The following is a 25,572-nucleotide window of genomic DNA, read 5'->3' on the forward strand; positions in this document are numbered from 1 at the left end:
TTGTGCAATACAGATTATTTTTACATAGCTCAGTGTTGGGTTTACTTTGTGGTGTACATTTTGCGTCACGTGTGTTGTGTGTTGTACAAACGCTTTACACATTGCCTCTGGGATAGGCCTGACTGCTTGTGCCAAGCTACCAAGGGGGTGAGCAGGGGTTATCTTAGATGTGTAACTCCCTTGCCCTGATTAGGGTGGGTAGGTTCTGCCTGGCTGAAGTGCACACCCTAGCTAACCAGAAACCCCATTTCTAACATTGGTGGCAGCGGTGGGATAGGACTTGTGCTTGCATAGTACCTTGTGACTCATTTTTGCACCGCAAATTGCACTTAGACCATTACATGTTTTAATTATCTTTTTTAAATTATTCTCCTGTTCTCTCAAACTAGTCATCTTTATTCCTGTGTTGTAAACTCGCACTTTGGACTCTTGTTGCTTTACGCCAGTATTGTTCTCTTAACAAAATGGAGTCTACCTTTGACATGGATTATATGTTGTTTTACACTATAGAAGAGTTAAAGGGATTCTGCAGGGAGAGAGGTATACCTTTGATAGAGGGTGAATCCCATATAGGGATCCTCAGGAGAGCCCTGTTCAATTTTGAGGAGGCAGACTACATAGCACAAAAAGAGGCCCAAGAGAGGGATGGTTCTGAGGGAGACCCTAGAGAGACCCATGAGAGTAGCGAGGACTCTGAGGACGTGGGTCCCCAGACCACACCCCAGGGGGATAGTGACCCGAGCAGTTAGACACTGAGGGATAAGATGACTGGCCAGGGACGCCAGTAGAGAGAGAGGACCCCATAGATAGGGAGTCCCCTACTGGGTCCTTGCCTAGCAGCAGCACCACCTCCCATTCCCTGTCACCTGAGGAGCTCAGAGATAGGCAGGAAAAGAAGAACCTGAGGCTACAGCTAGCCAAGCTGGCGGTAGAAGAGAGACAGGCTTAGGTGTTAAAAGCCTTAGTCTAGGAGAGGATGGCAGAGGCTGAAAGAGCCTTTGCCAGAGAAAGGCTCGCTCTAGAGCGCAGTCTTACAAATCTGGACTCACCAGTACTGCAGGTGGAGTCCAGTGGGGGCAGCATTTGTAGTGTTAGGCACAATCCTTACCTACCCACAGATTTGGTACGTGGGTTCAAGGAGGGGGATGACATACGTCAGTGGCTGGGGAGTATGAGGAAGCTCTAGTTGCATGCAGGATTCCTGAGAAAGATTGGGGAACTATCCTAGAGAGCTATATTCCTGAGGTGGAAAGGGATGTCCTACTGGCCCCAGAAGGGAGTGACAGGCAAGGGTATTCCCACATCAGAAATGCCCTGATAGAGAAGTATGGTCTCACCCCTGAAGACTACAGGTTGAGGTTCAGAGGCAGCAAGAAGTGGTCTCACCAGTCTTGGGAGGATTTCATGGGGAATTACTGCAAAGCACTAAAAGGATGGGTGAAGGGTAGCAGAGCAACCACTTATGAAGGGCTGTTTAGTCTCATTCTAAGGGAGCACATGTTCTGTTGCTGTTTTTCAGAGCTACGTCAACACCTCTCACACTGTGATACACCCTTGTCCAAGTAGGGACCATAATCCTAGTCAGGGTAAGTCACACACAATCCAAATTATCCTGTGCCCACCCTCTGGTAGCTTGGCAGTGAGCAGTCAGGCTTAACTTAGAAGACAATGTGTAAAGTATTTGTGCAATAAATCATGCAATAACAGTGCAAAACACCACAAAAATACACCATGCAGTTTTTGAAAAATAGGAGCTATTTATCTGAATAAATTAAGGTAAAACGATCAAGATTTTATAATTACAAGTTAAAATATCACTTTTGTAATGACAAGAAGAGTCTTTAGTTCTTAAAAGCAACAATTGTCTCTTGCAAGCACAAAGTACCTAGTTTGTGTCAAAATTGCATGCATGAAGACCGCAGTGGAGGAGATGCATGGAAAAAGGAAGGTTTGCACACAGATGATGCATCAATTATTTTCCACGCAGCAAGGGCTTTGCGTTGAATTCCAGTGCACAGGCTTGAATCCTTTGTGCGATGCGGGATCTTTTGACGCCCAGGGATGATGCGTGGAAATCCTGCACGAAGCATCGGAGTTTCTGACGCATGGCAGGTGCTGAGTTGTTCTCATGCAGGAAGTCGGGCTGCATTGTTCAGGTTCAGTGACGTGTTGATCCAGTAGGCTGTGCGTCGAAGTTCCGGTCACAATGCTGGTGCTGCATCGATCTCTACTCAGAGAGCCAGGCTGCGTCATTCTGGTTCGGCGATGCTGTCATTTTCTCACCGCTGGGCAGACTGTGTATCGATTATTCACTGCACAAGGAGTTCTTTGCAGAGATTTCTTTGCAGAGATTAACTCTTTTTGGCCCTAAGACTTCAGAAAACAGGAGGCAAGCTCAATCCAAGCCCTTGTAGAGCACTTCTCAGAAGAGTCAGAGGGCAGCAGGGCAACAGCAGGGCAGCAGGGCAACAGCAGGGCAGCAGTCCTTCACAGCAAAGCAGTCCACATGAGTCTTTGGGCAGCCAGGCAGTTCCTCTTGACAGTTTGCATGTTCAGGTCCAGAAGTGTCTGCTGAAGTATCTGCAGAAGTGTCTGCAGACGTTTCATCAGAACTGTCCAAGTTGGTAGGGTCAGAGACCCAGTTTAAATGTCCAAATATATCTATGAAGTGGGGGAGACTTCAAAGAGTGACTTAGAAGTACACAAGGTCCCCTTTCAGTTCCATTGTGGCTGCCAGGGACCCAGTAGGAGGTTTGGCAGTCCATTGTGTGAGGGCAGGCCACTGTCCTTTGACATGTAAGTGTCAGGCCCTCCACCCTCCTAGCCCAGGAAAACCCATTCAGGATGCAGATGTGTGCAGGTGTGACTGTGCATCCTGTGCTTGGGGTTCTCTGAGTGAAATGCACAAGGGAGCTGTCAACTAACCTAGCCAAACGTGGATTGGAATGCACAAAAAGGATTTAAGGGTACAGAAATGCTCACTTTCTAAAAGTATAATTTTTAATATAGTAATATTAAATCCAACTTCAGCTACCTAGGGCCTAGTTTAGGGGTGAGTTATATGTAGACAAAGGGGAGTTTAAGGCTTGCCAGTTACTTTTAAATGCCAAGTCGAAGTGGCAGTGAAAATGCACACACAGGCCTAATTATGTAGATGAAGTAGCCAATTACTGTGCTTTGAACTCTTGTGTATTTAATGGCGAATATGTGAATGAGGCCACAGAGGAGACAAATTACAATCTCTTGTTGACTGCTTCAGATACATGGGAAGAAGTTAAGAAGTTACAGGAAGAAGTGTCAGAAGAAGAACAATGGGGTTGGATCAGAGCAGGTTGTGCCAAAAGAGATGAGGATGATGTTTGGGTTTCAAGTGATTGAAGAGTTGTAGTGCCCAATAGTTTGCTACCACCTATGGCAAGGCTTTACCACGGTCCAGCTCATGTGTGAAGTGATGCCATGGTGAGGTAGTTTTGAAATACATGGTTTAACCCTAGGTTTAGGTTGTTGGCAGAGGCCCCGTGCCTGTGTCAACAGATGAATGTAGGTAAATAAATTGCAGTAACATTAAGTCACGTAGTGAGATCAGGAGGACCTTTCAAAACAATGCAGTTGGATTTCATAGATATTCCTGTCTGCAGCAGACTGAGATACATCTTAGTTGCTGTATCCATTTTCTCTTGTTGGGTTGAAGCATACCAGACAAGGAGAAATTACAGTCTTACAGTAGCAATGCTAGTATTAAGAGAACTTATACCTTATTTCAGGTTCCTGACTTCCCTAGAGTCAGACTGAAGGACTCACTTCAATAGTGAGGTTCTGAAGTTACTGTGTGCAGCATTGCAAGTTGAGCAAAGAATACCTTGCAGTTACAGACCATAGGCTTCTGGTCTTATTGACCAAGTAAATGGGACACTGAAATTCAGACTGGCTAAAGTTTGAGCCTGGCCTGATGCTTTACTCTTGTGTTGATGAGTCTTTGTAGTACTCCAGATAGGAAGAAAGGATTGTCACCCCATGAAATTATCCTGGGCTATGCCATGAGATTACCAGGTGTGCCTGCAAATGCACTTGTGAACATTACAGATGATGTGGTACTTGATTACTGCAAAGGACTGGCTGATGTGGTTCATTCTGTGTCTCGTCAGGTTGGAGAAGCTATATTACATCCGCAACAGGAGCAGTATCATGACCTATGTCCAGGCAACTGGGTTATGGTGAAGAAGCACATCTGGAAGTCATGCTTGGAGCATCGGTTGATGGGGCCTTTCCAGGTCATTCTAGTAATTATGACAACTGTGAAATGTGGAGATCTCCCCAACTGGATATATGCAGTGTGCACTTGTAAAGTTCCAGGACCTCTTGATGAAACAGCACCTGTCCCTAAAGGGGCAGTTTCAGTGAGGCGTAGGGAGCAGGTTAGTCAAACTGTTGGGGATGAGCAAGTGACTGAAACTGCACATGTATGGTCTGAGGGGGGTCCGAATGAGTCAACAGTTGCAGTTGGTACAGAGGGGTCGAGACAAGAGATGTTGACGGTGCAAAGCGCAGATGATGACGAAGGACCTAGTAATTTAGCAAAACAAGTTATGCCTGGAGACCAGTGGTGAAGTGAACAGACTGTACTTGATGTGCGAGTTCCACAAACTATTATGGAAGACACTGGAGAGTCTGGCCAAAGTGACAGTGATACTGAGGGGTCAACAATTCAGAGATCTAGGAAAGCAAAAGTACCCTGTTGGAGGTATGCCGCACCTGAATGGATCTACTTGGTGACAAACGACTGGGGGAGAGAATTTGGAATATTTTGTCTTAATAATTCAGAACCAGCTTAACCTCCTTGAAGTGATCCTTGTGGCTGAACTGAGCTTTGAAATTTCATTGCCATTTGATAGACTGAGACATGTTATCCTGGATATGATCATCAGTGACTATGAATTGCACATTTATTAGAGACATTTGATAGACATTTGGTAGAGAATAAAAGAAGATTACTTAGATCTGAGTTTATAGGGTTGTCATTTAGAAGAACATCCAAGTTCATAGGGTTGTCATTTAGAAGAACACGGAGTAAATATAGGGAAGACTAAATAGTCTGTTAATTAGCCTTTTGTGTGAACAAGAACATTTGCAGTATTATTATTCAAATTATAAATTGTTCTTTTCAGAAGTTCCTATTATGAAACATTTGAACAAAGTTCCCAAAGCAAAGAACGTAGAGACAGGAGGATTCTTTCAACCTAATTTGTCATTTGGTACAGTTTATGCCCAAAGAAACAATTTAACATGTGTCCTGCCCAGATTTGAAAGAGTTTTTGGGTCAAGTTGAAGAAAGGAGAAGACAAATGAAGCAAAATGTTGAGAATGGTATTGGTCCACGAGGTTGGGAACATGAAGAAATTGAAAATGGGGCTGCAGGAAATCAAGCTGCCTTGACCCTAGATTGGCAACATGTAGAGAAATTATGTACATCTAGACCTAGGTCGACGACAGACACCAGATTTGTGGGAAAGAGTGCGTGCAGACACATGTTTGAATTCAAGAGCAGTTGGACCTTTACTGTATATTGGCTGGACAAGATGCTGCTATGCCTAGAGAGTATTTCATTTGTGGGAATCATGCATACTTTGGCTTCCTATAGGATGGTATGGTGCATGTTGTTTACAAATAGTTTTCCCAAAGATTTATCGTGTGGAGCATTTAAATGATCCTCTGTGGAAAGAAAAGGCCAGAACTAAGAGAGATCCTTGTGCTTCAGAAGTTGTAGGAGACATTTTTGGTGCAATGATTCCATCTGTAGGAGTGATTCTGAATGATGTCAAGATAAGAAAGTTACCAACTATTGTAGATACGTTGTCTACTAATACAGTGGGCGCCTTATTGTTAGTCAATACTGAAATGGTTGCCATAAGATCAATGGCCTTGCAAACAGACTTGCGCTAGACATCGTTCTTGCAAAGGAGGACAGAATCTAAAAGATGTTGAAAGCTCAACAATGTTGCACTTTCATCCCTGATATTAGCAAAGATCTGAAGAAGTACATTAAGAACATCACTAATCTGAAAAAAGATCTGAAGGGGTTAGAAGAAACAGGTGCATGAAAAGCAACAGGTATTGCTCTGAATAAAGATCTGAAGGAGTTAGAAGAAACAGGTGCAGGAGAAGCAACAGGTATTGCTTTTCAGCAGTCGGGCGGTGGTGTGCGAATTAGTAGTTTGCGAACTTAGGGATTGGAATAATTGGTAGATCTATCCTTACATGACCTCTGAGATTTTCATCTGCCTCACTGATAAGATAACAGATTGATATGATGGCTTAATTGGCCATTAGAGGGGACATTGGTGCATCGGAGAATTGGCGTGACCTTTGATGTCACAATGTTGATCTGTACATGGCCATAACAAAAACATAATTTGTGAATTAATGTTAAACTAATCTAAGGTGGTGAACCTAAGTTAATAATGAAGTGCACTCACTTTAGTGTTAGGAGGAAATGTATGTGGTATAACCATGTTAATTGAAATGTAACCATTGACTATTATTTTATAACCATCATCAGGGTATTTGAGAGTGATTACCTGTAAAATGACAATAATTTTTATAACTTGTGTTCCAATGTTGTTGACTAATGTTGAGAAATGTAGTTCTCCATAATATTCATTTACATGTTAACAGTTCTATTTTGTTTTAAATTTACTGTAATCTGAAACAAATAAGGAATCATATAACTGACATTTATAATGTAAATTTAAATATTCACTGTATGCCATGAATTGAGTGTGCAATTTTAATTTGGCACTGGCTTGACTATACTAGGCCTGAATATTCTTAATGTTAGAAACTGTTTTTATTTCTGCTAACGTGACATTTCATTGCAGGTCTTTTGACATGAAATATTAGTTTGGGAATAGATGTACGATTGTCATACTCATAGGTACATGGCGAGACTGAGAATGAGAAGACTGTCATTATTCATACTTGGTGCAAAAATGTACAGGAGACCAAGGTCAGCAACCTTCCCAGGACTATCTCTGGAACACACAGTACTGTTGCAAGCTCCACCGTGAAAAGAAAGAAGATGAAACCTGAAGTGGTGTGATTGAAAGAGGCATTTCCTAACTGAATTTACAGTATTAGCTAGGACTTTCATTAATCAATAGTAGAGCAGTGAAGCAGATCTCCTTGGACTTGGAGCGGTATAGACCTCTTTGCCTTAACACATATTCCCCATGCTTTGCTGAGTGTGGATTAGGCTTGCACTTGACCCTCTGAAAAGACTGTTGACCAGCCTCCTGAAATTCTGACACCTTTCCTTTTTACCTACTTTTTGCCTTCCCTTGTTAGCAACCTTTGGCCCCAGATGTCCTTTTTCCAGGTTCTGTTTGTCCAACAATTGCTTTTTACCTTTTGTCCCCATGTCCTGTAGTTTGATCTATGTCAACAATTGACAACGTGTTTAGGGAGGAATTCTAGTTTGCCCTTAGCTAGTTGAGTTTGATGATTTCAGTTTGAGCTAATGTGTAAGAGAAATTACCAGTGTTTGCTTTAGGAGCAACATATAATTCTATTGATATTTTTTTACAATTTGTCTGTGATTACCCAGTGGTAATATTGTATCTTTACAGTAGTTCCTTGAAATGTGTTTACATTAACCTGAGTGTTAAATTGTAAGAAAACCCCTCAACTTCCAATTCCAATTTGGATTTTTATTGTGTTGTCAAATTGGTCTTACTGTAAGTTAAATGTTGGTTGATATTTTAATTAACTATTTAATTTAACCCCTCCAAAAACTCGAAGGTTCTTCTACCTCGAATTAGAGCATGCAGTAAATGCTCCATCAGTTGGTTTGACTGAATGATACAAAAGATGTGGTTGCTTTTCATATAAAAAGCTCTATGACCTCTCAGTTTTCAAGCAAATTACAGACACTTTCAAACCATTAATATTCTCAAACCTAAGATGAACACCATTGCTCAGGAAAGAGATCTGCAAAAAGACAGTAAACTGTTAATTAATATTATTCGATAGCTGAAAATATGTTAGTCGAAACTAAGAAAAAAAGTATTAAAAAAGTAAAAGCTCTCAGTGAACCTGCAGTATGAAATAAGTTCTACAAACAGAAAACTCTTTAAATGGCATGTCCTAAATTCATGGAAAAAAAAGAAAAAAAAGAAAAAGAAAATAGTTTCTGGTCATTTTCTGAACTTGTCCCAGCACTCAAAACAACTCTGAAAACATGGAGGATTTTAAGGTTTGTCACATGGCGCTATCAGTGGCAAGTGTGTAGGCTCAGTTAACACTTTAGCTGTTTATTAGTACTGCCTGATTTCCACAAACAGCAACCAGAGCGTTCTATACACGCATTATGACATGTTAGAGCTGGAACCGTGCTGAAGCAATCATAATAGGACACCATGGAGATGGGAGGCCAGGAGTAGAGGGCAGCGCAGAGCTTCCCGGACTCGAAAGTCACCCTTCTTAGCTCTCTAAAGCCATGTCTAAGGAGCCTGTTAAATTGAAGAGTGCACCCCCTTTGCAGGCGAGCTCAACACATTCTTTGCGTAAAGTAGGTGAGTGTTGCCTCAACCGAAGTAAGTCTGAATGCTTTAGAACAAGCCTGTCAAAAATCACTTTCCTAAATCTGAAGCATAAAAGACTGCCCATCTAGATATAGCTCCGAAGTCTAAGTTTGAGAAGTAAATACATCTTTAAACGAACGGACTAGGCATACGCAACTACTCACGTTAGGATACCCTCGCGGGCGGAAGTGCGCTTTAGCATTGAATACATTAACATAACATAAAACACTTTCGGTAGGAATGCACTGTACTAGCCAGCCTGCCACGTCATATCGACAGAAAAGGCCAGATTGGTTTATTTTTATTTTATCTAAATTATAAAAAGAACCAGCGTTCCCAGCATACAGGCAACATGTGGTGCACTGTTCTTTTATTCCTCTGTAAATGGAAATAGAGATGGCTGTGCTCCTGCATCTTGAGAGCCAAATTTAGCAAGTCATTTGCAGTCGAGACTCACAATGTGGTGTGCACAATACAGTGTTGCCTTTCTGGCCCTACACGTCATCACTGTTATCCAAGGAAATTCGTATGAATAGAAAGAATGACCATTTACGTTGCATACACCGTGAACTGAATTGTTTCTGAGCGCTGAACGAATGTTCGTTAATGATCCCCAAATTGTGTCCTCATTTTATATCAATAGGAAGGAAGTCAGCTCTGCAGGGATTCTAGACTGGGACTCAGACCACTTATTAATGATAAAGGCAAGCTGATAGCAAAAAAAGTGTCTAGACTTCTAATGTAACACCCTTCATCCCTAGTCAATCACCACACCATGCGTATTGCTGAGTATGTCAGTGCTCTTTGACTATGGGTTTCCTCAAGACTGTTATTGTGTTTCTAGGACATGTTTTGCATTGTTTCCTATCATCAGCAGATGCCTCAAAAACGATTGTTTCCCAAGCCCACTTTTCAACAAATTGGATTACGTTTGTCTTCTAGAATATGACGCACCTGACAGGGACAGGATATGTTTTTTCATAACTTTTTGTTTTATGCCTTGTACCCTGTCCAAAGGAGTCTAGGACGTTTTCTTTCCGAAGTGTCTACTGCTCTCATATTCACCCTTCATTTTTTTACCAGACTTGACATAAACTGCTTCTCTTTCACTCTGCTATTTTCTTTTGAACGGTGGTACTATTTGTTTTGCTTTGACACAATGTCATGTGGAACTTTCATAAGTTCTCTGAAAACATTTTAGGTTATTTTGAGTGTCAATATAGCAGAAGGCCTTCACATGGGCCTGTGGCCAATAATGTCCATTTAGTCACACCAGCGGTTTCAACACTTACAGGAATGGCTAAACGAGTTTTACTTCGCCTCAGGGTTTCATTTAATGGTATTTAGATGTTATCACTGACTGTCTTTTTCCTAAACGTCTGAAAGATAAAATGTTGATTTCTTAGGGCTTGATTGCGAGTTTTGCCGTCCATCAAATACCATAGCGGCGGTCCGTCCGCTATCGGGATGGTGGTCGGACTGCTTTATTATGAGTTATGCTATCGTACGGAGCAAAGACCGCCAACCAGTACAGACCGATACGGTCACAAGGCAGCACACACAGTGAGGTGGGGCCTTGGCATAGCCTGTGTTCCCGCCAGACACATTTTGAGGTTGCACTCCGTTAATGTGACATTGGCGATCCAACCACCACATCTCAGAAGGTGGAAACGGGGAGTATAAAGGGAGAACCTCACCAGCAGACAGCCTCATACGTCCAATGCCACCCTGGAACCCATCACGTATGTCCTGCCACTGTTGTTGATCTTCAAAGGAGCACAAAATCAATGCGGCTGTGGGCGCAACCGACCGTAAGTACACACACCAACCTATGTCATTAATCATAACAGCAGATCGTAGAGTGGTTGTCCGCATCATATGAGGGTCATGCTACAGGCACCAAGCAGACGTCTCTCTATGCACACACTCCAAATCATACATGAAGACGGACACATTCAGAGCCATAATATGCCCCCGTTGGGCTGATCACTCACACTGCACAGCACCACTTGACAAAAGCACACGCCCACACATCACAGGCACAGGAATAGTGAGGGCAACACAGCATTGTCTCACACATAACCAGCAACACACAAACATCACATCTACTGATACAACTCACATTCCACACAGGCCAGGGACTGTTGTCACATACAACACACATATGATTCAATATGGCATTGAACACAAACAATACTCCCAGTAAACAGCCCTGCAAAAGACACACACATCACAAACATTACAGCAGAATGGAAGGACAATGACATACACAATAGACAGAGAGACAAGTAGACAAAGAGCACTGTGACAACTATACTTGCACAACAGGGGTGGGGGCATTAGGAGCATTCATGGAAGGAGGCTGCACTGGGTCTCATATCACTTTACACAGGCCCCTATGATAACATGTGTACCCTACATGTGTCTCAGGGACAAACAGTACTAGACCCAAATGTTATGCCCATCTGCACAGTATGGAAGTGCAAGTCAACAAAGCACATTCAACTCCAATGGCATGGGGCATCCCTCTACAGGAACTAGCTGCAGGGTACACACAGCCTTCAGGAAACAATTAAAATATCAAGATACCTTTTGTGATTAATGTTCCCGTTAGGGAGAGAGAGAGATGGTATTTTTAGTTTTGTCTAGCTGCAGCTTTGACTTGCCATTAAGTAGTGTAGAAGGGTAATATGCCTGTTGCAATGAACAAGTCTGTATTCTATGTGGACAGCCAAGTTGATTAGTAAAGTCAGCCTTTACATGCACTTTAAAACAAATGAATGAGAGGGCTAGGGAGAGATGAGTGGCACATTTGCTGGGTGGTAGTAAGTGAATCCAAGGAGGTGGTCATGAGAGATTGGGGGGGCGCCAAAAAAAAGAATTACACAGGGCGCCACCAGCGCTAAAGCCAGCCCTGAGGGGACAAGTCTAAAACCATACATGTTCACATTGGACAACACATGATGAAATACTTACCATAACAAACAGTGCACAATGCCATGGCAACACAATTCCATTTACACCCACGTATCCATACACTCAACATACACCCTTCTCTTTGGGGACACCAGCACTGCCCACAAAGTCAGATACTGCAAACAACAGCAAATGGAGCAGCAAGCAGGCTCAAACACACACAACTGTAGCCACACAACACAAGTCATTCAGGAACATCATTAAGATAGAAAAGGAATTTCAGGACAGATGTATACCAAACAAATACAGCTGTTTGGGTTTAATAAACAATAAATATTTGAAGTCCAAAGGCCCTTGGCCAGCCCAAAATCACTTCAATAATAGCACAGTGTTGTGCCTAAACTTGACTTCCATCTGCCATGGAACCTCCACAGGAAGGGAACAGAGAGGCACCTTAAGTATTATTTCCCAGGGGGCTACAGGGGGATCAGATTTAGGAGGGGGGTTTGGACTTTAGCTTGGGAAGGTTAGTCTTCTTTTTGAGAGGAGTGGACTTCACTTCTTCTTGGGGGGGGAGGTATCAGTGCTTGCAGAGGGGGCAAGGGAGGCCTGGCAGGTGGAAGGGAGGGGCTCAGAGGTGGGTGGGGGCCTTTTGGGTTTGGGACTGGATGGAGGGAACAGGGCAAAGATCAAGGTCAAACATAAATCATTTATTAGGGACACGGGGACGGTCATCTGAAGGTAGGTCGGGAGAAGGAGATCGAGCGAGTGGTTTTATGCTGTGTTAGTGTGGATGTTGTGGGTGCAGGCTTCTAGGAAGTATGCTTGTGTGTGTCTATTGGGTGGTGAGTGAGTGTGTGTGTGTGACTTGGGGACTGGGAGGTGGAGGTGTTGGGGGATGGAGTGGTGGATGGGTGGGTGGCTATTGTGGTGGTGACTGTGGGTTGGGTGAATGTGGTCGATGTCTGTGTGTCTGTAGTTGTGGAATCTGTAGGTGTGGTGCTGGTGGTGTATGCGGGGTGGTGTCTGCAGGTATGATGGGTGTATCAGTGATTGTTGGTTTTGCGCCTGTAGTTATGCCTGATTTCATGTGTGCAATCCTAGGGATGGTAGGGTGTCTGAGGAAGTCATGACTGTTGTTGGGTCTGTAGGTAGATTTGTTTGCTTGCATGCAGGCATGTTTTGTGGTGGTTGTGTTTGCTCCTCCTGTGTGTTGATGTGGATGCGTGCAGATCCATCTGAGTGCTTTGGCTAGGTATGGGAAGGGGGGATTTGGATTGGGAAGAGGGAGGTGGAGGAGGGACGGAAGGTGGGGGTTGACTGACTGCTGTCACTGTGGAGGCCAGTGTAGGAGGCTGGACTGGCTTGTAGTGAGTACCAAGGGGTACTTGCACCTTGCACCAGGCCCAGTTATCCCTTATTAGTGTATAGGGTGTCTAGCAGCTTAGGCTGATAGATAATGGTAGCTTAGCAGAGCAGCTTAGGCTGAACTAGGAGACGTGTGAAGCTACTACAGTACCACTTAGTGTCATATGCACAATATCATAAGAAAACACAATACACAGTTATACTAAAAATAAAGGTACTTTATTTTTATGACAATATGCCAAAGTATCTTAGAGTGTACCCTCAGTGAGAGGATAGGAAATATACACAAGATATATATACACAATAGCAAAAATATGCAGTATAGTCTTAGAAAACAGTGCAAACAATGTATAGTTACAATAGGATGCAATGGGGAAACATAGGGATAGGGGCAACACAAACCATATACTCCAGAAGTGGAATGCGAACCACGAATGGACCCCAAACCTATGTGACCTTGTAGAGGGTCGCTGGGACTATTAGAAAATAGTGAGAGTTAGAAAAATAACCCTCCCCAAGACCCTGAAAAGTGAGTGCAAAGTGCACTAAAGTTCCCCTAAGGACAAAATAGTCGTGTTAGGGGGAAAATGCAAGGAAAACACAAATCAGCAATGCAACAACGATGGATTCCTGACTGAGGGTACCTGTGGAACAAGGAGACCAAGTCCAAAAGTCACAAGCAACTCGGAGATGGGCAGATGCCCAAGAAATGCCAGCGGTTGGTGCAAAGAAGCTCTTACTAGGCTGAAGAACTGTGAATACTGCAGGAACGACAAGGGCTAGAGACTTCCCCTTTGGAGGATAGATCCCACACGCCTTGGAGAGTCGTGCAGAAGTGTTTTCCCACCGGATGGACGCCAACAAGCCTTGCTACACGCAAATCGTGCGTTTGGCGTTTTTGGACGCTGCTGGGGTCCAGGAGGGACCAGGAGGTCTCAAATTGGACCTGCAGAGAGAGGGGACGTCGAGCAAGACAAAGAGCCCTCACTGAAGCAGGTAGCACCCGGAGAAGTGCCAGAAACAGGCACTACGAGGATGCGTGAAACGGTGCTCGCCGAAGTTGCACAAAGGAGTCCCACGTCGCCGGAGACCAACTTAGAAAGTCGTGCAATGCAGGTTAGAGTGCCGTGGACCCAGGCTTGGCTGTGCACAAAGGATTTCCGCCGCAAGTGCACAGGGGCCGGAGTAGCTGCAAAGTCGCGGTTCCCAGCAATGCAGCCCAGCGAGGTGAGGCAAGGACTTACCTCCACCAAGCTTGGGCTGAAGAGTCACTGGACTGTGGGGGTCACTTGGACGGTGTCGCTGGATTCGAGGGACCTCGCTCGTCGTGCTGAGAGGAGACCCAAGGGACCGGTAATGCAGCTTTTTGGTGCCTGCGGTTGCAGGGGGAAGATTCCGTCGACCCACGGGAGATTTCTTCGGAGCTTCTGGTGCAGAGAGGAGGCAGACTACCCCCACAGCATGCACAAGCAGGAAAACAGTCGAGAAGGTGGCAGGATCAGCGTTACAGAGTTGCAGTAGTCGTCTTTGCTACTATGTTGCAGGTTTGCAGGCTTCCAGCGCGGTCAGCGGTCGATTCCTTATCAGAAGGTGAAGAGAGAGATGCAGAGGAACTCGGCTGAGCTCATGCATTCGTTATCTAAAGTTTCCCCAGAGACAGAGACCCTAAATAGCCAGAAAAGAGGGTTTGGCTACCTAGGAGAGAGGAAAGGCTACTAACACCTGAAGGAGCCTATCAGCAGGAGTCTCTGACGTCACCTGGTGGCACTGGCCACTCAGAGCAGTCCAGTGTGCCAGCAGCACCTCTGTTTCCAAGATGGCAGAGGTCTGGAGCACACTGGAAGAGCTCTGGACACCTCCCAGGGGAGGTGCAGGTCAGGGGAGTGGTCACTCCCCTTTCCTTTGTCCAGTTTCGCGCCAGAGCAGGGGCTAAGGGGTCCCTGAACCGGTGTAGACTGGCTTATGCAGAATTGGGCACATCTGTGCCCAACAAAGCATTTCCAGAGGCTGGGGGAGGCTACTCCTCCCCTGCCTTCACACCATTTTCCAAAGGGAGAGGGTGTCACACCCTCTCTCAGAGGAAGTTCTTTGTTCTGCCATCCTGGGCCAGGCCTGGCTGGACCCCAGGAGGGCAGCTGCCTGTCTGAGGGGTTGGCAGCAGCAGCAGCTGCAGAGAAACCCCAGGGAGGGCAGTCTGGCAGTACCAGGGTCTGTGCTACAGACCACTGGGATCATGGAATTGTACCAACAATGCCAGGATGGCATAGAGGGGGCAATTCCATGATCATAGACATGTTACATGGCCATATTCGGAGTTACCATGGTGAAGCTACATATAGGTAGTGACCTATATGTAGTGCACGCGTGTAATGGTGTCCCCGCACTCACAAAGTTCAGTGAATTGGCTCTGAACAATGTGGGGGCACCTTGGCTAGTGCCAGGGTGCCCTCACACTAAGTAACTTTGCACCTAACCTTTACCAGGTAAAGGTTAGACATATAGGTGACTTATAAGTTACTTAAGTGCAGTGTAAAATGGCTGTGAAATAACGTGGACGTTATTTCACTCAGGCTGCAGTGGCAGGCCTGTGTAAGAATTGTCAGAGCTCCCTATGGGTGGCAAAAGAAATGCTGCAACCCATAGGGATCTCCTGGAACCCCAATACCCTGGGTACCTCAGTACCATATACTAGGGAATTATAAGGGTGTTCCAGTAAGCCAATGTAAATTGGTAAAAATGGTCACTAGCCTGTCAGTGACAATTTGGAAAGAAATGAGAGAGCATAACCACTGAGGTTCTGATTAGCAGAGCCTCAGTGAGACAGTTAGTCACTACACAGGTAACACATTCAGGCACACTTATGAGCACTGGGGCCCTGGGTTACCAGGGTCCCAGTGACACATACAACTAAAACAACATATATACAGTGAAAAATGGGGGTAACATGCTAGGCAAGATGGTACTTTCCTACACAACCCCCCCCCAAACGAAGGACAATAAGACTAGCCATTACCTGATGAGTCTTCATTGTCTAAGTGGAAATATCTGGAGAGTCCATCTGCATTGGAGTGGCTACTCCCAGGTCTATGTTCCACTGTATAGTCCATTCCCTGTAGGGATATGGACCACCTCAACAATTTAGGATTTTCACCTTTCATTTGTTTTAGCCAAAGTAGAGGTTTGTGGTCTGTCTGAACAATGAAGTGAGTGCCAAACAGGTATGGCCTCAACTTCTTCAGAGCCCAGACCACAGCAAAGGCCTCCCTCTCAATGGCAGACCAACGCTTTTCTCTAGGGGTCAACCTCCTACTAATAAAAGCAACAGGTTGATCCTGGCCCTCAGAATTAAGTTGTGATAGGACTGCCCCTACTCCTAATTCAGATGCATCAGTTTGGACATAGAATTTTTTAGAGTAACAAGGGCTTTTCAGGACAGGTGCAGAGCACATGGCCTGCTTCAGCTCCTCAAAAGCTTTCTGACAGCTTGCTGTCCATAATACCTTTTTAGGCATTTTCTTGGATGTGAGGTCATTAAGAGGGGCTGCAATGGAGCCATAGTTCTTAATGAACCTCCTGTAATACCCAGTGAGGCCTAGGAAGGCTCTCACTTGAGTCTGAGTGGTAGGGGGAACCCAATCAATAATTGTTTGGATTTTCCCCTGAAGTGGTGCAATCTGTTCCCCACCAACAAGGTGTCCCAGATAAACCACCTTACCCTGCCCTATCTGGCACTTTGAAGCCTTGATAGTGAGGCCTGCCTTTTGCAGGGCCTCCAAAACTTTCCATAGGTGGACCAGGTGATCATCCCAGCTGGAGCTAAAGACAGCTATATCGTCCAAATATGCTGCACTGAAAGCTTCCAGCCCTTGCAGGACTGTGTTCACCAACCTCTGAAAAGTGGCAGGTGCATTTTTCAAACCAAAAGGCATTACAGTAAACTGGTAATGTCCTCCAATGGTAGAAAATGCAGTCTTAGGTTTAGCATCTTCTGATAATTTGATCTGCCAATACCCTGCAGTCAAATCAAAAGTGCTTAGATACTTGGCAGATGCCAGTGTATCTATAAGCTCATCTTCCCTGGGTATAGGGTGAGCATCAGTTTTGGTTACCAAGTTGAGACCTCTATAGTCTACACAAAACTGCATTTCCTTCTTTCCATCTTTAGAATTGGGTTTTGGTACCAGTACCACAGGAGAAGCCCATGGACTGTCAGAGTGCTCAACCACTCCTAGTTCCAACATTTTCTGAACTTCTTGCTTTATGCAGTCCCTGACATGGTCAGGCTGCCTATAGATCTTACTTTTGACAGGTAAACTGTCTCCAGTATCTATAGTGTGCTCACACCAAGAAGTGGTGCCTGGCACAGTAGAGAAGAGTTCTGAAAATTGTCCTAGGAGATTTATGCAATTATCTTTCTGCTCAGCAGTAAGACAATCAGCCAAAACTACACCTTCCACAAGAGCATCTTGTTCTGTGGAAGAGAAGAGATCAGGTAGAGGATCACTGTCTTCTTCCTGTCCCTCATCTGTTGCCATGAGCAGGGTGAGATCAGCCCTGTCATAGTAGGGTTTCAGGCGGTTGACATGGAGCACCCTAAGGGGACTCCTGGCAGTGCCTAAGTCAACCAAGTAGGTGACTTCACCCTTCTTTTCAACAATTGTGTGGGGACCACTCCATTTATCTTGGAGTGCTCTTGGGGCCACAGGCTCCAAGACCCACACTTTCTGCCCTGGTTGGTACTGAACCAAAACAGCCTTCTGATCATGCCATTGCTTCTGGAGCTCTTGGCTGGCCTGAAGGTTTTTACTGGCCTTTTTCATATACTCAGCCATCCTTGATCTGAGGCCAAGTACATAATCCACAATATCCTGCTTAGGAGCTTTTAAAGGTTGTTCCCAACCATCCTTTACAAGTGTGAGTGGACCCCTAACAGGGTGTCCAAAAAGAAGTTCAAAGGGGCTGAAGCCCACTCCTTTCTGGGGTACCTCCCTGTAGGCAAAAAGGAGGCATGGTAGAAGGATATCCCATCTCCTGCGGAGTTTTTCAGGGAGTCCCATAATCATGCCTTTGAGAGTTTTATTAAATCTCTCCACCAGTCCATTTGTTTGTGGATGATAGGGTGTTGTGAACTTGTAAGTTACACCACACTCCTTCCACATGGCCTTTAAGTATGCAGACATGAAATTGCTTCCTCTGTCTGATACTACTTCCTTTGGGAAGCCCACCCTGGAAAATATTCCCAGGAGGGCCTTTGCCACTGCAGGAGCTGTAGTGGTCCTTAAAGGAATAGCTTCAGGATATCTTGTGGCATGGTCCACTACCACCAAGATAAACCTATTGCCTGAAGCAGTAGGAGGGTCAAGGGGGCCAACTATGTCAACCCCTACCCTTTCAAAGGGAACCCCAACCACAGGCAGTGGGATAAGGGGTGCCTTTGGAGTGCCACCTGTCTTGCCACTGGCTTGACAGGTTTCACAGGACTTACAAAATTCTTTTGTGTCCTCAGACATCCTAGGCCAATGAAACAATGGTACCAATCTGTCCCAAGTTTTCATTTGACCCAGGTGCCCAGCTAAGGGAATGTCATGTGCCAGTGTTAGGAGGAACTTTCTGTACTCCTGAGGAATCACTAATCTCCTGGCAGCTCCAGGTTTAGGATCCCTATGCTCAGTGTACAAGAGGTTGTCCTCCAAGTAAACTCTGTGAGAGTCACTGACATCCCCATTAGCCTGTTTGACAGCTTGCTGTCTGAGACCCTCTAATGTGGGACAGGTTTGCTGTGCCACACTCAGCTCCTCTCTGGCAGGCCCCCCTTCACCCAAAAGCTCAGCAGTGTCTGCTTCCAGCTCCTCTGGTGTAGGTTCTGCACAGGGAGGGAATTCTTCTTCCTCAGAAGTAGAATCCACTGTAGAGGGAGGGATAGTAGGAAGTGGTTTGCTTCTACTAGCCCTAGCTTTAGGGAGCACTTGGTCCATTGTTCCAGGATCCAAGCTTCCCTGTCCTTTTTGCTTTTTGGCCTGAGCCCTTGTCAAAGCAAAAATATGCCCTGGGATGCCCAGCATTGCTGCATGGGCCTCCAACTCCACATCCGACCAAGCTGATGTCTCCAAATCATTCCCTAATAGACAGTCTACAGGTAAATCTGAAGCTACCACAACTTTCTTTGGACCAGTTACCCCCCCCCAGTTGAGATTTACAACAGCCATGGGGTGGCTTTGTGTTATGTTGTGAGCATCGGTTACTTGGTACTGGTGTCCAAGTATGTGTTGTTCAGGGTGCACCAGTTTCTCAATCACCATTGTGACACTGGCACCTGTGTCCCTGTAGGCCTGGACCTCAACACCATTTATTAGGGTTAGTTGCTTGTACTTCTCCAAGTTATGGGGGCAAGCAACCAAAGTGGCTAAATCAATAGCCCCTTCAGAGACTAAAGTAGCCTCTGTGGTCTCCCTAATCAGACCAACCCCAACTAAATTACCAAAAGTGAGCCCAGCTACTCCCTTGGATTGGCTATTAGTAGGTTTGCTCCCACCACCACTGCTATTAGTAGGGACACTAGGTGTAGCAGTAGGGGTTGTAGTGGTAGGAGCTGTGGTGCCTTTCTTTGGACAACTGGGATCTGTTGTCCAATGGCCTTTTATTTTACATAAATAGCACCATGGTTTCTTTTCCTTGTTCTGATTAAAGGAGGATTTGGACCCACCACCCCCACCAGAGTGTTTTTGTGGGCCTGATGAAGACTCATTTTTAGATTTGTCCCCACCCTTGTCAGAAGACTTACCATCCTTCTTTTTGTTGCCATCTTTGTCACCCCCTGTATGAACTTTTCTGTTCACTCTTGTTCTGACCCATTTGTCTGCCTTCTTTCCCAATTCTTGGGGAGAGGTCAGATCAGAGTCCACCAAGTACTGGTGCAACAAATCAGACACACAATTATTAAGAATATGCTCTCTCAGGATCAAGTTATACAGGCTGTCATAATCAGTAACTTTACTGCCATGTAACCACCCCTCCAAGGCCTTCACTGCCTGGTCAATGAAATCAACCCAGTCTTGTGAAGACTCCTTTTTGGTATCTCTGAACTTTATCCTGTACTGTTCAGTGGTTAAGCCATAACCATCCAGGAGTGCATTCTTAAGAACTTGGAAATTATTAGCATCATTTTCTTTTACAGTAAGGAGCCTATCCCTACCTTTTCCAGTAAATGATAGCCATAGGATAGCAGCCCACTGCTTTTGAGGGACATCCTGTACAGCACAGGCCCTCTCAAGTGCAGCAAACCACTTGTTAATGTCATCCCCCTCCTTATAAGGGGGAACTATCTTGTGCAGATTCCTGGAATCATGCTCTTTTGCAGGATGACTATGGGGAATACTGCTGCTGCCACCATGGGTTTCTAAACCCAACTTCTGTCTTTCCCTCTCTACTTCTAAAGACTGTCTATCCAAATCCAGCTGTTGCTTCTTGAGCTTCAGTCTGGTTTGTTCCACTCTCAATCTATTGAGCTCCCTTTCTAACAATCTGTCATCAGGGTGGGTGGGAGGGACATTTCTAGATACAGAGGTATGATGGGAATGAACAGAAGGAGACCTGTCCCTTACAGAGGGCACCCTAACAGCTTGGCTACCAGTATAATGTGAGAGCACACCATTAGTATGGTGTGATTCAACCTCTGTACCAACTATGCTAGACTGTCTAGTAATGGGCAGGCTGAGAAGTTTCTTTCCTGAACCTTTTCCTGGGGGAGTCCCTGGATCAGATTGAGAACCATTAGCTACTTTTTCTATAGATTGGGCACTTATGGCCTTATCCTGTACTCTAAGCATATTAATTAACAGTTCTAAGGAAGGATTCTTCCCTACACTCAAACCTCTCTCTATGCAGAGACTCCTTGCTCCTTTCCAGCTAAGGTGATCATAAGCAAGTTTGGACAGTTCAACATTTTTTCCTGTGCCAGACATTTTTTAGAGAGAGTTGAAGTGATAGAAAAAGAGAAAAAAGTTTTCAGAACTTTTTGGAAAGACAGAAAAAAACTTTTTAAACTTTTAAGAACTTTTTGAAAGTTTAGAAGTACTTTTCAGCACTTTGAAAAGAGTGAAAAGAGGAAATGCAAAACTTTTTGGCTATGTGTATATACACTGACCTTGTTTTGTATATTTTTCTCTTATGAAAAGTACAATGACAAGAGTGGTAAGTAGTCTCAAGCACTTATCCCACCACTGCACAACCAATGTAGGAGGCTGGACTGGCTTGTAGTGAGTACCAAGGGGTACTTGCACCTTGCACCAGGCCCAGTTATCCCTTATTAGTGTATAGGGTGTCTAGCAGCTTAGGCTGATAGATAATGGTAGCTTAGCAGAGCAGCTTAGGCTGAACTAGGAGACGTGTGAAGCTACTACAGTACCACTTAGTGTCATATGCACAATATCATAAGAAAACACAATACACAGTTATACTAAAAATAAAGGTACTTTATTTTTATGACAATATGCCAAAGTATCTTAGAGTGTACCCTCAGTGAGAGGATAGGAAATATACACAAGATATATATACACAATAGCAAAAATATGCAGTATAGTCTTAGAAAACAGTGCAAACAATGTATAGTTACAATAGGATGCAATGGGGAAACATAGGGATAGGGGCAACACAAACCATATACTCCAGAAGTGGAATGCGAACCACGAATGGACCCCAAACCTATGTGACCTTGTAGAGGGTCGCTGGGACTATTAGAAAATAGTGAGAGTTAGAAAAATAACCCTCCCCAAGACCCTGAAAAGTGAGTGCAAAGTGCACTAAAGTTCCCCTAAGGACAAAATAGTCGTGTTAGGGGGAAAATGCAAGGAAAACACAAATCAGCAATGCAACAACGATGGATTCCTGACTGAGGGTACCTGTGGAACAAGGGGACCAAGTCCAAAAGTCACAAGCAACTCGGAGATGGGCAGATGCCCAAGAAATGCCAGCGGTTGGTGCAAAGAAGCTCTTACTAGGCTGAAGAACTGTGAATACTGCAGGAACGACAAGGGCTAGAGACTTCCCCTTTGGAGGATAGATCCCACACGCCTTGGAGAGTCGTGCAGAAGTGTTTTCCCACCGGATGGACGCCAACAAGCCTTGCTACACGCAAATCGTGCGTTTGGCGTTTTTGGACGCTGCTGGGGTCCAGGAGGGACCAGGAGGTCTCAAATTGGACCTGCAGAGAGAGGGGACGTCGAGCAAGACAAAGAGCCCTCACTGAAGCAGGTAGCACCCGGAGAAGTGCCAGAAACAGGCACTACGAGGATGCGTGAAACGGTGCTCGCCGAAGTTGCACAAAGGAGTCCCACGTCGCCGGAGACCAACTTAGAAAGTCGTGCAATGCAGGTTAGAGTGCCGTGGACCCAGGCTTGGCTGTGCACAAAGGATTTCCGCCGCAAGTGCACAGGGGCCGGAGTAGCTGCAAAGTCGCGGTTCCCAGCAATGCAGCCCAGCGAGGTGAGGCAAGGACTTACCTCCACCAAGCTTGGGCTGAAGAGTCACTGGACTGTGGGGGTCACTTGGACGGTGTCGCTGGATTCGAGGGACCTCGCTCGTCGTGCTGAGAGGAGACCCAAGGGACCGGTAATGCAGCTTTTTGGTGCCTGCGGTTGCAGGGGGAAGATTCCGTCGACCCACGGGAGATTTCTTCGGAGCTTCTGGTGCAGAGAGGAGGCAGACTACCCCCACAGCATGCACAAGCAGGAAAACAGTCGAGAAGGTGGCAGGATCAGCGTTACAGAGTTGCAGTAGTCGTCTTTGCTACTATGTTGCAGGTTTGCAGGCTTCCAGCGCGGTCAGCGGTCGATTCCTTATCAGAAGGTGAAGAGAGAGATGCAGAGGAACTCGGCTGAGCTCATGCATTCGTTATCTAAAGTTTCCCCAGAGACAGAGACCCTAAATAGCCAGAAAAGAGGGTTTGGCTACCTAGGAGAGAGGAAAGGCTACTAACACCTGAAGGAGCCTATCAGCAGGAGTCTCTGACGTCACCTGGTGGCACTGGCCACTCAGAGCAGTCCAGTGTGCCAGCAGCACCTCTGTTTCCAAGATGGCAGAGGTCTGGAGCACACTGGAGGAGCTCTGGACACCTCCCAGGGGAGGTGCAGGTCAGGGGAGTGGTCACTCCCCTTTCCTTTGTCCAGTTTCGCGCCAGAGCAGGGGCTAAGGGGTCCCTGAACCGGTGTAGACTGGCTTATGCAGAATTGGGCACATCTGTGCCCAACAAAGCATTTCCAGAGGCTGGGGGAGGCTACTCCTCCCCTGCCTTCACACCATTTTTCAAAGGGAGAGGGTGTCACACCCTCTCTCAGAGGAAGTTCTTTGTTCTGCCATCCTGGGCCAGGCCTGGCTGGACCCCAGGAGGGCAGCTGCCTGTCTGAGGGGTTGGCAGCAGCAGCAGCTGCAGAGAAACCCCAGGAAGGGCAGTCTGGCAGTACCAGGGTCTGTGCTACAGACCACTGGGATCATGGAATTGTACCAACAATGCCAGGATGGCATAGAGGGGGCAATTCCATGATCATAGACATGTTACATGGCCATATTCGGAGTTACCATGGTGAAGCTACATATAGGTAGTGACCTATATGTAGTGCACGCGTGTAATGGTGTCCCCGCACTCACAAAGTTCAGTGAATTGGCTCTGAACAATGTGGGGGCACCTTGGCTAGTGCCAGGGTGCCCTCACACTAAGTAACTTTGCACCTAACCTTTACCAGACATATAGGTGACTTATAAGTTACTTAAGTGCAGTGTAAAATGGCTGTGAAATAACGTGGACGTTATTTCACTCAGGCTGCAGTGGCAGGCCTGTGTAAGAATTGTCAGAGCTCCCTATGGGTGGCAAAAGAAATGCTGCAGCCCATAGGGATCTCCTGGAACCCCAATACCCTGGGTACCTTAGTACCATATACTAGGGAATTATAAGGGTGTTCCAGTAAGCCAATGTAAATTGGTAAAAATGGTCACTAGCCTGTCAGTGACAATTTGGAAAGAAATGAGAGAGCATAACCACTGAGGTTCTGATTAGCAGAGCCTCAGTGAGACAGTTAGTCACTACACAGGTAACACATTCAGGCACACTTATGAGCACTGGGGCCCTGGGTTACCAGGGTCCCAGTGACACATACAACTAAAACAACATATATACAGTGAAAAATGGGGGTAACATGCTAGGCAAGATGGTACTTTCCTACAGCCAGAGCCTGAAAAGATCTTTGAAGGCCAGATATTGCACCATGAATGCCTTCAAGGAATCCATTGGTTTGTTGCTGTTGGGCAGCCAATCTCTGGATGGCTAGCTGACCCACAGAGACCGTTCTCTGGAGGTCAATGGCATCCTCACTGAAGGTAGCAGTAGTAATACGAGTTAGGGCCGAGGTGCCTGCGGCAAAGGAGATACCCAATCTATTGGGTGAGAGGGGAGGGCCAACATGGTGGGGAGCAACAGGGAAGGTGGTGATAGAACAGGGGTGGCGGACAAGGATGTTATGGGGGATGCTCCAGTGGGTCTGCCACCACTAGGGAGTGTCCACTGGAGGAGGAATCTGATGATGATGAGGATGATGTTGCCATCTCCCTGATGGCACTCCCCTCGCCCTCTGGGCCACTGGGTCTATCTGTGTCAGTGGTGTCTTGACCTGAGGTGCCGTGGCCAGATGCTTCCCCACTTGACTCTGCCCCGTCTCCTTCACTTGCCAGTGCTGATGCTGCAAATACAAAGATAAATAGGATCATCAGATGTCCATGATCACACTTGAACAACAGCTCTGATTAGAAAACATTTCCATGATGTCAAGTTGGCCCCAGCAACAAATTTCACCTAAGTGGACCATACATGTGCCGTACCATTTGCATGCATGCTATCTGAACAGTTGCCTCTAGAAAAAATAAGGATCTCACACAAGTAAAATTGCATGTCTCCAAGCTGTGCAATCACAATAACTATTTGACCATCAGGAGACACCATCACCATCACCATCAAAGCTTTGCTCCATGGAGCAGACCACAGTCCCCTGTTGGCATACAATAAAAGGTCAATACAAAATGCATTTCCATAGATCCCACACAAGGTCATGCACACATCCCTTTGTCACATACATGATGACCCAACAATGAGGACTCATGATACAAAGTTATGCCATGTTGATGGCAACAGTACAATATACTGGAAAAGGTGATATGGAAATACCTGTGTCACACTGGGAACATATCAACAACGTACACTTCACCAAATTATATTTGTCCAGTAGAGTCGAGGGGATAGTATTACTGTTGCTCAGATAGGCCACACATGTGGCATGGAAACAAACACTGTGGACATCATGTGCAAGATGTCAGAGAGAGATGTCCCCAAAATACACAACACAATGAATTTGCAAGCCCCTGGGTTAAAACAACTAATGTCTGGCACTCCTTACAATGACATACTCTGAGTGCTGCAATAGAAGCCATTAGCCCATTGCATGTTGGAGGGACACAGAAATGTGCAAATACTTGTAGAAGGCCCTCAACATGTTGCCCAATGGAAAGCTACATCACTGTGCTCATCTTGCTCATGCAAACTCAGATTTCTGTCTGTGGATGAATGCCTGTACCTAAACACGTGGTTTCAATATAAATGCAAGTCACTCCATGATGCATGCCAACAGTCAGTTTAACACCCTTAACCATTAAACATGTGCAATGCACTTTT

This window comes from Pleurodeles waltl, chromosome 2_2 (assembly GCF_031143425.1).
Source record: "Pleurodeles waltl isolate 20211129_DDA chromosome 2_2, aPleWal1.hap1.20221129, whole genome shotgun sequence".
In the NCBI taxonomy this organism is placed as follows: domain Eukaryota; kingdom Metazoa; phylum Chordata; class Amphibia; order Caudata; family Salamandridae; genus Pleurodeles; species Pleurodeles waltl.